Raw genomic sequence first — 15743 nt, forward strand, 5'->3', positions numbered from 1 at the left:
CTATTTCTTTGAGAGGTCTTTGGCCGCCTTTCCAACCTTCTGGGCAGGTGATAGTATATGCGGCGTGTACACGGGTAAAGCGTCAGTGACAGCATTTAGAAGAAGGTGCTCCGATCCATCCATTTGCGGTCCAGGTGGATTAATAAGAGACACAGCTGTGGTGCGGGGCTTGACGTCCTTTTTTCCGGGTGTGGATGCCAGGGTAGCGTTCCGTCGTGATGGGCCTTGTTTCTTAGGCGGCTTTCCCCTTCCTCCTGAATCTGGGGGCTTCACGACACGAGCAGAGGGTTTTGGCGGTGGAAAAGCTGAATGAGATTCCGCTTCTAGAAACTGGACAAAAAGGTCTGAAAAGGAACGCTGGGCCACAGCTTGGTGATTTGGTTTCGCAGGGGTGTTGGGGGCGCTTCTGGATCCAGGCCCCCCAGTCCCCCCGCTGGGCACACCCGCGGGCTCCCGGCTGCGCAGCTGCCGCAGCTGGTCTTCTCGGATCCCCAGCGTGCTTGCCATCAAGCTCAACGCTTCCTGCCGTTCCGCATCCGCTGCCTGGAGAGCTCCCACGAAGAGTCTCCTTAGGAGGGCTTTGTCCGCCATTCCTTCGGACTGACTGACTAAGGTCATCAGTCTCCTCTGTGTGTCCTCCAGGATTTCCTGCTGGACCTCGTTCTGTTTCTTGAACTCTTGGAGTCGGTCCTCCTTCTCCTCCAAGTCGGCATTGGTTTGATGCAAACGTCCCTGTAAGGACTTCAGGTTTCCTTCTAGGGCGTCTGCCTTTTCCATCCATTCGGCCAGTTCCAGCTTCAGGCTCGCTAGGGTCTGATCACAGCGCCTTCCCTCTTCCTGGGAGGCGGCAAGCCGGAGCACAGCTTCCTCCTTCTGCTGGGTGACCACGTGCAGCTGCTCCCGCAGCGACTCTACCTGCAGCCTGGCTCCGTGGCTGGCCTTTTGCATGGCAGCGGAAGACCAAACGAGTTTTCCCTGCAAGACCGTCACTTCCTCTCTCAGCTGAGCCACTCGGTCCTCCGAGGCCAAAGCTTCCCGGCGACGAGAATCTTGGGCTTCTGCAGCGAGCTGCCGCCCTCTCTCCAGCTCCTGGGTGAGGCGCAGCTCTCTCTCTCGTAGCTGGTGAACCTCCTTCTGGAGGGCGCGGGCTTCCGTTTCTTTCTGTGTCAGTGCCAACACGACGTCATCTCTCTCCCGCTGACACGCAGCTGCCTTTTCCTGCGTGGACCGAACGGCGGCGGCGAGCCGGTTCAGTTCCCCGGTCTCGCCCTCCTCTTTCTCTCGCAGCAGTTGCTCCAAGGCCAGGGCCTTCTCTCTCATCGCAGCATGCTGGGATGCCTCCTCTCTCTGCGTCACTGACAGCAGCCGATTGGTCTCTTGCAACGCCCGATTCTCCATGTCCTGTTCTCTAGATCGTTCCACGATCTTGGCGTTTTCCTCTCTCAGGCGACACACGTCCATTTCGAAGTCTGCCACCCTCTCCTTCAGATTGGTGACCGCCTGCCTCAGCAGCTCGTTCTCACTCAGCTGGCCACAGAGCTTCTCCTGTAAGGAAAGCAGCTCCTCACTTTTCGCTTGGGTTCGGAGCTCCTGAGCCCGAAGGCAGTTTCGCAGAAGGGCCGGTTTCTCCGTCGGCCGTTCCGTGTGGGAATCGGCATCGCTGTGTTCCCGTGCTTTGCCTTCTCCTTCCCCCGTGGCAGCCCCCGAAGCAATCCATCTCTGCTGATCTTCCCGGAGGGTTCGGATCCTTGTCTCTTTTCCTCGCCCTGGTTTTCGGAGCTCTTCTACCTCCTCTCCGATCACCTGAGAGGCCTCACTCACGGGGTCAGATTTCACGGCCTTCCGGGAGTCGCTGGAGGTCTGGAGGAAAATCACACCAAGGTTCCCTAAAAGGAGGTCCTTGGCATTGCAGAGCTCCCCGATGCGGAGCTGCAGTTGGGCCAGTTCCTTCTCTAGCTCGTGGAAGTTTATTTCATGTCCCTGGTAAGTTGGGATCTGGTCCAGAGAGGCTGCCTGCGGTTTCAGAACGTTCTCGCTGTTGGGGCACGCCCACGCCTGCAGTTGTCGCAGATGTGTCTGAAGCTGGGGGGACTCCCGCTTCAGATTTTGGACGGTGGTCAGCACCTGCTCTTTCCACTCCTCCAGGATCTTCACTCGCTGTGTTAACGTGTCCCGTTCCTGGAGAAGCTGCTGGAACTGATGGATTCGACCTCCTCGAACCCCATGACCAGGGCTGGGTGTTTGCAGGATCCTCAGGAAGGTCTGGCATAGCTGACTCAACGCAGCCACCTCCAGGTCTTTTTCTCGAATCACGTGTGACAAGTCCCGAATCCTTTCTGTACACACCTCCTGGCCGCTGCTTTCCACTCTGGTGGACAGTTTTTGGTTTTCCTCTTGCGCCCTCTGGAGGTCCGCTTCCTTGGCAGCAAGTCGATGGGTCATTTCGTGATAGTCCCTTTCCAGATGGCTCTTCTCCCTCATCTTCTCGTTCAGGATGGCCAAGATCTGTTGGCTTTTCAAAGCACACTCTTGCAACTGCTGCTGAAGCTGTTCCACGTGCCTGTTCTGGCTGTGAGAAGCCTCCGAGATTCTGCTGGAAAGACCCTGAATCTCCACATCCTTTTGCTGGATGATCCGAGTGAGTTTCCCGATCTCCTCTCTGGAGAGCCGATCCACTTGCGCGGTCAGCCGGACGTTCTCTTCAGTGAGAAGCTTCGTCTCCGGGTCCTGTTCTTGGATCCCTTGGACTAACCTTTGAATTTCAGCTTGAGATGGATCACGCTCTTCACTTGCGTTCTCTCTGGGGAGAGGCTGGCTTGCTCGCACCTCCTCGTCCTCACAGGGTTCTCTCGGAATGTGCGGGCTTTTGTCGGGCACCTGGGCTCTCAGCTCTTCCAGCGTGACTTGCAGATTCCGAATCATCTCGTCTTTGGCTGCGAGGAGCTGAGCGCGTTCGGTGTTCATCTCCTCCTGCCGGTGTTGAAGACGGTCCACCTTCTCCTTCTGCTCCTGTAAGGACTGAAGCAGTGCTCTCTTCCCCTGCTGCTGGTTGTGAATGATCTTCTGTTGTTCTTGTATCTCCTCCTCGAGATCATCTTTTAACCTGTTGAGCTGAAAGACCTCACACTCGAGTTCTTCAATCTCCTCTAGGACTTTCGGGTCAACCAGAGGGACAGCGCGACTCTGTTGTGTGAGGCGCTCCGGGTCTTGGTCCACAGGAGGGTGTTGGTCGGTCGTGGATGGGAGACGCACGTCTTTGTCCTCCACGGATGCGGGTAAGACGTCATGGCTTCTGAAGGTTTCGGTCGACTGGCCGAGTTCCTCCTGAAGCTCTGGCCTCTCTCGGAGTTCCTTGATGTACTCCTCTTGCTCCCTGAGGCATTCTGTCAGTTGGTTCTGCTCCTCCAAAGCAAAGGACAGCAGTTCCTTCGTTTCCTGGTGCTCGGCGTCCATCTGCTCGATCCTCTCTTGGAGGTGTAGTATCTCCAGGTCTTTCTCCTGACCGAGTTTAACGGAATGGCCATTGTCTGCGGGTGACCATTCTCTGAGGCTTTGTTCCGTCTTGTGTTGGAAAAGCTTCTTTTCGGCCCGACACAGTTTGGCCACTAACCGTCCTTTCTCTATCTTTAAAGCCCTCACGGCGATGTTGTTCTTTAGGGAATCCTCGTTGTTGCGCAGAACGGATTCCTCCAGCTGATGGGTTGCGTCTTGGAGCTGACGAACCAACTTCTCCTTTTCTGCTCGGAGGTCGGAAGCAAGGTTGTTCAGACTGTCGTTGAGCCGCTGCATTTGTGTAAGCTGCTGCTTCAGCCTTCTGAGATCCATTTCCCTCTCCTCCAGAAGGTCACGGTTCACGTTCCCGGCAGCATCTCGGTTTTGCAGGTCTTGCACCTGTCGCTGGTAGTCCATCAGTTGTTTGCGGTGCCGGTCAGTGAGGTCGGCCAGCTTCTGCCGGTGGGTGTTTTGCAACACGGCCACTTCCAGCTGATGTTTGTCCATTTCCCGCATCTGCTTCTGCTGTAGGTCCCTGATGTGGCTCTTCAGTTTCCACACTGTTTCTGGGTCGATGGTATTTGGTCCCTGGGTGGAACACGGGCACAACATCTTCCAGTGAGTCACTTCAGCCTCCAGCGTTTCTGTCTCAGGGAGGCGTCTATTGATCTGTGTCTGGGATGAGATGACATCAGCCACATCCATGGCGTCCCCAGGGAAGGTCCCTTTCCCCAGCACATGTCTGTGAATATCAGAGATGTCCCTGGTCAAAGAGGTGTGGCTGCTGTCCACGGCCCCTAGGGTATGGCCTAGGCCACAGCCCAGCCCACCAGCCCAGGAGAACATCTGGCGGTCATACAACTGCCCTGGTCCGCGGTGAGAAAGCGTCCAGTCCAGCCGGACTACCCCGCCAAGTGTCACAGAACCCCTGCGTGCGCCAGGCTAAGAATCAAAAGCCAACCGCCATTGTTTCCAAGCAGCACCTCGCGCGCGCTCCCGCGCCCCCCCCCCCACCTCGCGCGCGCTCCCGCGCACCCGCGCTCCCGCGCTCCCGCAAGCCGCCTCCGCAGCCGCGGCCGGTCAGGTAGTTCCGAACAGCCAAGACCCTGGGGCCCCTCATCGCGGCAGCTCCCCACACCAGGCTTGGGCCCTTGCCCTCCTTCCCCTGCTTGGCTGGCTGTCCTGGGGCGGCCCCTCGTGCATGCTCCTGCCTGACTGCACCCAGGTGCCTGCCGCCAGAAAATGCACCTGGCCCTGGACGTCCCCCTAAGTGGGGTCGCAGTACACAAAGTGCGGCGGCATGAGCTTTCCACGCAGTAGCATCTCTTTCATTGAGGTGGAAAGTGCAGTCAGACGCATCCGTCCAGCGAGGAGAGGGGACCCGTGGTGCATTTCAGGGATGTCTACACCAGCGCAGACGACGGGCCTCACGGAGCCTTTGGGTATTGCCAGCCTCCAGAGACTCCAGAGGGTCCTGCCCCTCCTTGCCCCGTCAGCCCTGCAGGAACAGCTCCGCCCGCACCTTGGTTTGGCGGTTCCCGGGCCGGGCCGCCGCCTGCGCCGTGCCTCTGTGGCCTCCCGAGGCTGTGCGCCTAGACCAGGCGTGGGGTTGCGCCGGACGGTGGAGGTGCCCGGTGCCCGGTGGGCGGGTCCTCCGCTCTGCACAGAGTGGCCCAGGTGTGGGGCGGCAGAGGCCTGAGTCAGCCGGGCCTGGCGCTAGTGCACCGGTTTAGGAATCGCTTCTGCAGCTGCCCCGCCGGAGCCCCGCTGCCCCCTGCCGTCGCCATGGTGAAGCCGCAGCTGGCCAACCAGAGCCTGGCCGGGGAACGCGCCCGTTCCCTCCCGCCGCTGCGACTGCGCCGGCTGGGGCCTGGGCTCCCAACAGGAGGTTCTGGGCTGGCGGCTCTCTCGGTGGCGGCGTGCTCCCGTCCCCTGCCGCCACCACACAGCAGGCACAGGGGGTCCTGGCCCGGGACTGGGCCACGGCACACACTGGAGCCCGGGTCCGGACCGGTGCCGGAGTCCCAGAGCAGCCCTTTGGTGAGTCGGCCCTCGGAGACCCCCACCCCCACCCTGCGCGAGTCCTTGCCGCCCTTGGGGCCCTGGCCCCGCCCCTCATCGCCCTGGGGCACTGCCCCTGAGCCTTCCCCTGCCTTCCCCTATCTAGGGAACTTAACATAGAATAGAAATCTTGTATATATTTATGCTGGTGTCCTATAGATTGGTGCATGCATACATATTAGCCTTTCTGACCATTGTGCAATGGTCTCTCTTTGTGGTTTGGCTTTGTGTTTCCCTGACGCCCAGTGATCCGGAGCATTTTTTCATGTGTCTGTTGGCCATTTGAATGTCGTCTTTGCAGAAACGTCTGTCCATGTCTTCTGCCTATTTCTTGATCAGATGATTCTTTGGGTGTTGAGTTTGGGAAGCTCTCTCTAGATTGTGGATACTGTCCCTTTATCTGACGCGTCTTTTGCAAGTACCTTCTTCCATCCTGCCAGTTGTCTCTTGGTTTTGTCGACTGTTCCCTATGCTGTGCAAAAATCTTTCTATCTGGATGAAGTCCCGGTAGTTCATTTTTTTGCCTTTAGTTAACCCTTGGCTTTGGAGACGTGTCTGACAAGACGTTGCTGCAGCTGAGGTCACGGAACTTGCTGCCTGTGTTCTCTACAATTTTGATGGATTCCTGTCTCAGGTGTAGGTCTTTCGTCCACTTTGAGTCCATTTTTGTGTATGGTGTAAGGCAATAGTGTAGTTTCATTCTTCTGCGTGCCGCTGTCCAATATTCCCAGTACCATTTGTTGAAGAGACTGTCTTTTTTCCATTGGATATTCTCTCCTGCTTGGTCAAAGGTTAGTTGACCATAGAGTTGAGGGTGTATTTCCAGATTCTCTATTCTGTTTCATTGATCCATTTGTCTGTTTTTGTGCCAGTACTCTCTGAATGATTACAGCTTTGCAGTAGAGCTTAAGATTGGGATTGGGATGCCACCAGCTTTGGTGTTCTTTTTCAACACTCCTTTGGCTGTCTGGGGTCTTTTCTGGTTCCAGACAAGTTTGGGGATTATTTGTTCTATCTCTGTGAAAAAAAAAAAAAGTTGCTGGTATTTTGATAGGGATTGGGTTGACTATGTAGACTGCTCTAGGTAGCATAGACATTTTAACAATATGTGTTCTTTCAGTCCATGAGCGTGGAACATTTCTGCATTTCTTCGTGTCTTCCTCAGTTTCTTTCCTATAAGTGTTCTGCCGTTTTTGGAGTACAGATCCTTTACCTCTTTGGTTAGGTTTATTCCTAGGTATCTTATGGTTTTGGGTGCAGTTGCAAATGGGATCGACTCCTTAGTTTCTCTTTTTTCTGTCTCCTTGTGAGTGTATAGAAATGCAACTGATTTCTGGGCATTGATTTTATATCCTGCTACTTTGCTGAATTCCTGTATGAGTTCTAGCAATTCTGGGGTGGAGTCTTTTTTGGGTTTTCCACATAGAGTATCATGTCCTCTTTGCCCTTTCTTTCTTTCTTTCTTTCTTTCTTTCTTTCTTTCTTTCTTACTTTTTTAAAGATTTTATTTGTTTATTTGATAGAGAAATCACAAGTAGGCAGAGCATCAGACGGAGGGAGAGGGAGAAGCAGGTTCCCTGCTGAGCAGAGAGCATCATCAGGACTCGATCCCAGGACCCTGAGTTGAAGGCAGACACGTAGCCAACTGAGCCTTGCCGGCACCCCTGCCTTTTATTCTTTCTGTTGTCTGTTGTCTGATTGCTGAGGCTAGGACTTGTAGTGCTATGTTGAACAGCAGTGGTGATACTGAACATCCCTGATGTGTTCCTGACCTTAGGGGAAAAGGGAAAGGCTCTCTTTTTCCCCATTGAGAATGGTATTCACTGTGGGCGTTTCATAGATGGCTTTTTTGATATTGAGGTCCATTCCCATATGGGAATGGACCTCTCCCTACACTGTGAAATTTTGATCAAGAAAGGATGCCGTAGTTTGTCCTATGCTTTTTCTGCCTCTGTTGAGAGGATCATATGGTTCTTGTCCTTTCCTTCGTCTATGTAGTCTATCCCTATTGATTGATTTGCAGACATCGAACCACCCTTGCATCCCAGGAATTAAATTCCACTGGTCGTGGTGAAGAATCGTCTTCATGTACCGTTGGATCCTATTAGCTAGTATTTTCGGGAGAATTTTTGCATCCACGTTCATCAGGGACATTGCTCTGTAATTCTCCTTTTTGGTGAGGTCTCTGTCTGGTTTGGGGATCAAGGTAATGCTGGCCTCATAGAAAGAGTTTGGAAGGGCTCCTTCCATTTCTGGTGTTTGAAACAGCTTCGGAAGATTGGGTATTAATTCTCGTGTAGCTCGTTGGTAGAATTTCCCCTGGGAAGACTTCTGGCCCTGGACTTTGGTTTGTTGGGAGATTTTTGATTACTGCTTCAGTTTCTTGGCTGGTTATGGGTCTGTTGAGGTTTTCTATTTCTTCCTGGTTCAGTTTTGGTCGTGTATCTATCTCAGGGATGCATCTGTTTCTTCCGGATTGCCCAATTTGTTGGCATATAGATGCTCGTAATACGTCCTTACGGTTGTTTGTATTTCTTTGGTGCGGTTGTGACGTCTCCTCTTTCATTCATGATTTTGTTTATTTGGGTCCTTGCTCCTTTTTGTTTTGATCAATCTGTCCAGGGGATTATCGATCTTCCTAATTCTTTCAAGGAGCGAGCTCCTAGTCATTGATCTGTTCTCCTGTCCTTTGGGTTTTATTATATTGATTTCTGCTCTACTCTTGAGTGTAGGCTTCATTGGCTGTTCTTTCTCCAGTTTCTTTAGGTGTCAGGTTTGGTTGTGTATCTGAGATCTATCTTGTTTCTTGAGAAAGGCTTGTATTACTAGATACTTCCCTCTCTTTGTTGCATCCCCAGAATTTTGCACAGTTATGCTTTCATTTTCGTTGGTTTCCCTGAAGTTTAAAATTCTTCTTTAGCCTCCGTGTATTTGAGTTCTTTCCAACTTTCCTCTTGTGATTGAGTTCCAGTTTCCAATCATGGTGGTCTGAAAATAGGCAGGGAATGATCCCAGTCTTTTGGTACCAGTTGGGACCTGATCTGTGTGCCAGTAGGTGTTCTGTTCTGGAGAATGTTCCACGTGCACTCGAGAAGACTGTGTATTCTGTTGCCTTAGGGTGGAATGCTCTGACTGTATCTGTGAAGTCCATCCGGTGCAGTGTGTCATCCAGAGCCCTTGTTTCCTTGTTGATCTTCTGCTTAGACAGTCAGTCCTTGGCAGTGAGGGCGTGTTAAGGTCCCTGACGATTATTGTATTATCACCAGTGTGTTTCTTTAATTTTGTTATTAACTGGCTTATATAATTGGCTGATCCCATGTGAGGGGCATGAATATTTACGATGGTTAGATCTTCTTGTTGGATAGACCCTTTATGATATAGTGTCCTTCATCATCCATTATTGGTCTTTGGGTTCATCTCTATAGGTCTGATACAGGGATTGCTATCCTAGCTTTCTTTGGAGGTCCGTTAGCATGGCAAATGGTTTTCCACCCCCTCACTTTGAATCTGGAGGTGTCTTTGAGTCTAAGATGAGTCTCTTGCAGACAGAGATTATCGATGGTCTTGCTTTTTTTTAAGATTTTATTTATTTATTTGACAGAGATCACAAGTAGGCAGAGAGGCAGGCAGAGAGAGAGAGAGGAGGAAGCAGGCTCCCTAGCAAGCAGAGAGCCCTGATACGGGGCTTGAGCCCAGGACCCTGGGATCATGACCTGAGCCGAAGGCAGAGGCTTAACCCGCTGAGCCACCCAGGTACCGCATAAATGATGGTTCTCAAAAAAAACAATTTTTTTTTTTTTTTTAAAGCAGAGGAACCTTTTTCATCCCCTACAGTTTCCTAGCTGCAATGCTAAACCAAAAATGTTCCCTTTTAAAGAAATTTTTTAATGTTTACTTGTCACCAAATGCCTTGGAATTGTCTCCGTAGAACCTTGGCGTTCCCTGGAGCATTGTTTGAAAACCGTTATCTTAAATTAGTCCTTTATCACATTTAGCTGCTGCTCTTTGAATTCCCTCTATGTTTCCTCTTTCCTCGCTCATGCTGCTGTTTTCTTCATACTACTCTTTACCTCTGAATGTTAAGGATGCTTTTGGGTGGCTGCAGTTCAGTTCTGATCAGTGATGTCATTTAATGGAAATTCCTACTTGAGCATTTGGCCGGAAATTGGAGATATGAATAGGATAGTCTCAAAATGGTCATTAAACTTCAAATCCTGAAAGAACATTTCTTCTTACGCCTTCTGTGGGCTAAGCCCGTGGTTCTCCAACTTTCACATGCCTACGAATCACCTGGAATTATTTTTGAAATGCGGCTTTCCAGATTGCATCTGTGGGGATCTGATTGAGTAAATCTGTTAGAGGAACTGGAAAGTCTGTACTTTTAACAACAGCCTAGGTGATCTTTGTGTGAAGCGTCCACATAAACACTGGGAAACACGACACTGAGCATTCTTGTTGTCCTCAGGGAGCGGAACACTCTGCTCAGACTGCAGACAGCAATACCCAGTCCTGAGGCTGAACTTGCGGCTACCTTGGATATCTGGTAACGTCTGCTGAGCATTTTCCCCCAGCCCTTTGACTTTCGTCTGTAGGAGAAGTGTAAGTGAATTGGCAAAAAAGGGGGCCCTCAGCACTAGCAGAGGGAACAGAGCGGGCTTGTCTGATACTGAAGCCCACAGTGTGTGTACCCTTCAGCCATCCTGCCGCTGTGATAATACTGTGATCACAATAAATAAATGTGGACGTTAACCTTTAATCATCAAAGAACGTTAGAAAATACCAGCAAAAAAGTAAAGCGAGCAGTCTGGTTTAGAAAGATTTAAGTGAAAAATGTTAAAACCATTATGGTTTTGAAAGAAGTAACCCACATCCAAAACACTGCAGCCCTTGCCAGAACTGGTTACGTGAAATCGTAATTCATCTCTTTCGCTTGTACCGGGAAGGTCCCAGGCTTTTGTCTATTTGGGAAATTGGGCCCTGTGTTCCCTGGTAAAATGACATCCAGTAAAATTTCGTTCTATTTCAGGTTTCCGCTTTGAACGCCAGTTACTCAGATTCTGGACCCTTTGGGATTTACACCAACTCGCAGGCTGCCGCAGCTGGAGACGTAAGTTGCAAACTCACCAATTCTCCCAAGAGTTTTTCCTCCATTAACATGTTCTTAGTAAAAAAAAAAGAGAGAGAGTGTTTGAAAGCCATGACTGATCAGAGCTCTGTATAGTGTAATATCATTACCATGTGTCTGCCTAGAACCAACTTAAAAATGTTTATGTTAAACATTGTGGGTTGAAGCCTCTGCCTTCAGCTCGGGTCATGGTCCTTTGATCCAGCCCCGCCTCAGGCTCCCCACTCAGCACAGAGTCTGTTGGAGATTCTCTCTTCCTCTCCTGTTAACGCACACGTGCGTTCTCTCTCTCAGATCCTTGGGGAAAAAAGTATCGTTTATGTATATGAGTGCCAAATTCTTTAATCCTTCAAAAGTATTATATAGGTCTAGACTTTTTAAATGATCGCTGGTGGCTGGAAGTTGGTTGGGGAAGAGATGGCGGAGAATGAGATTTAGGTCAGAAACTTCCTGGTACAGTGGGCTTTCCCATCTAGATCCTTATTTTGACGAATATTGATTGTTTCACACGTGAAAAGGACATTTGTTGTTGGTTTCATAGGCTCAGTTTAAGTGGTTTTCCCAGCTCACTCAAGTTTCTTCTTTTTTCAAGTTATCTACATTTTTAGTGTTTGTCTGTAGCAATTTATTTATGGAAAAGGGAAGAGGGGACTAATTATTCAAGACACCATTTAGGTTTTTTTTTTTTTTTTTTTTTTTGTCTTGAAGTTTTACTGAATTAGAATGGACATCCCATAAAGTGTACATATTTACAGTGTATAATTTATTAAGTTCTGACATAAGTGTAGACATATAAAACATAAGTCACCCCAATCAAGGTACTTTTTAAAAAATGAGTGTCCTCTTTGAAATTGAAGTATAATTAACATATAATATTAGTTTCAGACATGTATGTCATGATTTGATATTTCTCAATATTGTGAAATGATCACCCTAGTAAGTCTAGTTAACATCATCCTTTTTTTTTTTTTTTTTTTTTTTTTTTTAATAAGAACCTTTAAAAATGACTCTCAGCTTTCAGGTATGCAATATAGTAGTATTAACTGGAGTCATATATGGAGCTGTATATTACATCCCCAGACCTTAATTATTTGATAACGGGAAGTTTGTTCCTTTTGATTGCCTTACCTGTTTTACCCACCCCTACACCCTGCCTCTGGCAACCACCAATCCACTCTCTGTATTTGTGAGTTCATAGTATTTTTCATGGTGGTTTGTTTTTGTTTCTGCTTTTGTTTTTGTTTTGAAGATTCCATGTTTAAGTGAGATCATACAGTATGTATCTTTTTCTGTCTCACTTCCCTTAGTGTAATGCCCTCAGGGTCCATCTGTGTTGTTACAGATGGCAAAATTTCGTTCCTTTCTATGCCTGAACAATTGTGTGTGAGTGCATGTGCATGCACACATATGTGCATGTGTCTCTGATGTTTGTAAAAATCCCTGCACCTGTCGATGGAGATACCTTAGTTATCGTAAACAGGGGTGCAGTGAACATGGAAATGCCGCTGTCTCTGGGAGATAGTGTTTGTTCCCTTTAGATAAAGAACCAGAAGTTGAATTGCTTGATCCTATGGTAGTTCTACTTTGAGCTTTGTGAGGATACTGTTTTCCGTAGTGGTTACATCATATCCATTCTACCAGCAGTGCACAAGGGTTCCCTTTTCTTCCCCTCCTTGCCAGCAGTGGTCACTTCTCGTCTTCTAGTCTAGTCTTCTAGTCTTTTTGATAGTAGCCATTCTAACGGGTGTGAGGTGATAGAACTCACGATGGTTTTGATTGGCATTTCCCTGATGACTTGTGATGTTGAGCATTTTTTTTTTTTTTTTTTACTGTGTCTGTTGGCCATCTGTATGTCTCCTTTGGAAAAATGTCTCCTCAGATCCTCTGGGCATTTTTAAATCAAACTAGATTTTGCTGTCGAGTTGTATAAGATATAGATGTATGTCTTACATCTATACAATATCTGTTGTATAGATACTGGATGTTCATCTCTCATCAGATATACGATATATAAATACTCTCCCCTATTCACCAGGCTGCCTTTTCATTTTGTTTTTTTCTTGGCTGTGCAGAAGTTGTTTAATTTGATTTAGTCTGAGTTTGTTTGCTTTTGCTTTTGTTGCCAAATCAAAAAATTGTCAGCAAGACCTCAGTCAAGTGGCTTACTTGACAGTGTTTTCTTCTAGGAGTTTTATGATTTCTGGTCTTACATTCACGTCTTTAATCCATTTTTATTTACTTTTTGTTTGTGGTGTAAGGTAGTGGTCCAGTTTCATTCTTTTGCATGTGGCTGTCCTGTTTTCCCAGCACTATTGATGGAGGTTACTCTTTTTTTTTCCTTATTGCATATTCTTGGCTTTCTTATTATATGTGATTAAACCCATATATCTATACATATATGTATGTTTATTTCTGAACTCTCCTCTCTTTCATTGATCTGTGTATTTGTTTTCATGCCAATGCCATTTCGTTTGATTTCTGTATCTTCGTGGTAACAGTTTAAAATTGGGAAAGGTGGTGCCTCCTGGTTTTTTTGTTTTTTGTTTTTTGTTTTGCTATTTGGGGTGTTTTGCGGTTTCATACAAATGTTAAGATTGTTCTTTTTCTGCGAAAAATGCTGGGATAGCGTTGAATCTGTAGGTTGATTTGGATAGTGTGGACATTTTAATAATACTCATTCATACATGAACACGGGATATCCTTGCATGAATTGCATCTTTTCCGTTTCGTGCAGGTCTTTCACTTTCTTGGTTAAATTTGTTCGTAGGTATTTTACTCCTTCTAATGTAGTTATGAGTGGGATTCTTCTCTCGATACTTGTTACAGTCAGTGTGATTAGGGAAATCGTGTACAGTGTGTGTATTTTAAGTGTATGGCTTTTTGTTTTTATTTTTTGTATATTTGATGTGCAGTGTTACATGAGTTTCAGGTGTACATGCCTAATTTTCGTTTTGACAACTGTATGCATTTTTAGAACCACGACCAGCATGGTCAGATGAAAACATTTCCAGGACTCCAGAAAGTTTCCTCATGCTCCTTCCCACTCCTTTACCCCACCATTACCCTTCTCTTTGCCAACCACAGGCTGCTTTCTCTCACTGTATAGGACAGAATTTCTAAATAGAATCTCATTTACATAGAATCCTATTGTGTATACTGTTTTAGCTGCTTTTGGGGAGACAGTGTGTTTAAGTCGTGCATGTTTGTTGCATTGATCAGTAGTTGATTCCTTCTTTACCGGTGTATAGCATTGCCTTGTATGGATATACTCAGTCTGTTTCTTCATTCACATGTTGTTGGACATTTACGTTGTCAACCCATTTAGGCCTACGTTGAATAAATCTCTTCTTTTTTATTTTTCTTAATTAAAGATTTTATTTATTTATTTATTTATTTATTTGACAGATCACAAGTAGGCAGAGAGGCAGGCAGAGAGAGAAGGGGGGAAGCAGGCTCCGTGCTGAGCAGAGAGCCCCATGCAGGGCTCAATCCCAGGACCCTGGAATCATGATCTGAGCCGAAGGCAGCGGCTCAACCCACTGAGCCACCCGGGCGCCCCTTGAAGCAAATATCTTCATCCTGTCATTGGACGCACAGCTACTTCAACATGTGTCTCCAGAACAGGGTTTCCCAATCTTGGCGTTGCCCACATCTTGGGCCCCATCGTTCTTGGCTGAGGGCCCTGTCCTGAGCTTACTAGGATGCTTAGCAGCACCCCTGGTCTCCACACACCAGAGGCAGAGAGTGTCTTCCTCACTCCTGCTTCTGACCACCGAATGTGTCCTAGACGTGGCCAAACATCTCCCAGGGAACAAAACTGCCCTTGTGCGACACACACATAGATAGACCCACAAAAGTATCGTCACTCTTTAAACATTTCAACATAATTTCTCAGTGGCGTGACATGTCAAGTCACAGTTCAGATTGATCTGATTATCTCACAAATATGTTGACTCTCTGTATCTGTTAAGTCCCGAGTGAGAAGACGACGCGTTACCTTGCCGTTGGTGAACAGGTCTCACACGCCTCTTCTAATGACAGGCCTCACTTTGTCCCTGCTCTTTCTTTAGCCTGGCCATTTATTTTCCTGTAAGGGTGCCTGGGTGGCTCGGTTTGGCTCAGAGTCCGACTCTTGGGATCAGCTCAGGTCCTGGTCCTGATCTCAGGGTCCTGGGATCCAGCCTCTTGTTGGGCTCCCTGCTCAGCGGGGAGCCTGCTTCTCCCTCTCCCCCTGCTGTCCCCCCCTGCTTATGCTGTCTGGCTCGTTCTCTGTGAAATACATAAAATTGATGTACAAAACCAAGCAAAAGAAAAAACAGTCCGTAACGTTTTCAAAATTTTTAAATTTATTTTGTTTTTTAAAGGTTTAATATATATATATATATATATATATATATATATTCTTTTTCCCAGAGAGAGATCACAAGTAGGCAGAGAGACAGGCAGAGAGAGGAGGAAGCAGGCTCCCTGCTGAGCCGAGAGCCCGATGCGGGGCTCCATCCCAGGACCCTGGGATCATGACGTGCGCCGAAGGCAGAGGCTTTAACCTACGGAGCCACCCAGGCGCCCCAATCCATCCCTTTCTGACAAGACCTAAGGGTGTGTAACACGTTACACCAAACATGTAGCTCACGCTATCCCAGACCCTGAAGGGCAGAGCCCTGCTAAATGTCATCAAACGTTAGTTTATTGGGTTCTCCCAATCTCGCTGAATGTTTTTTTCAGATAATGGAAAGCCCAGTGCCAAAAAAGCTGCCGTGAAATGCATCTAGATGGTAAACATGCTTGGTCCTTGTACCCTGGGGCCTATCCCAGAGGGCTCTGACTCCCTGAGTCTAGAGTTGGACATAAGCATCTGTCTTTTCTTTAAAAAAAAATGGCCACAGGGGGCGCCTGGGTGGCTCAGTGGGTTAAGGCCTCTGCTTTCGGCTCAGGTCAATATCTCAGGGTCCTGGGATCCAGCTCTGCATCGGACTCTCTGCTCAGCAAGGAGCCTGCTTCCCCCTCTCTCTGCCTGCCTCTCTGCCTACTTGTGATCTCTCACTGTCCAATGAACAAAATCTTT

At 48.3% G+C, this 15743-nt stretch overlaps 1 pseudogene across 1 annotated transcript; it reads right to left on the bottom strand.

Moving 5' to 3' along the window:
• LOC309854253 (thyroid receptor-interacting protein 11 pseudogene) lies at positions 1–4612 on the bottom strand (annotated as a pseudogene). Its single transcript has 2 exons — positions 4507–4612; positions 1–4052 (listed from the first exon to the last, which is right to left on the bottom strand). The product of its transcript is annotated as a thyroid receptor-interacting protein 11 pseudogene (transcript).
• Between the last annotated feature and the right edge of the window lie 11131 nt (positions 4613–15743).

The sequence above is a fragment of the Mustela nivalis genome (assembly GCF_964662115.1).
Source record: "Mustela nivalis genome assembly, chromosome: 19".
Classification (NCBI taxonomy): domain Eukaryota; kingdom Metazoa; phylum Chordata; class Mammalia; order Carnivora; family Mustelidae; genus Mustela; species Mustela nivalis.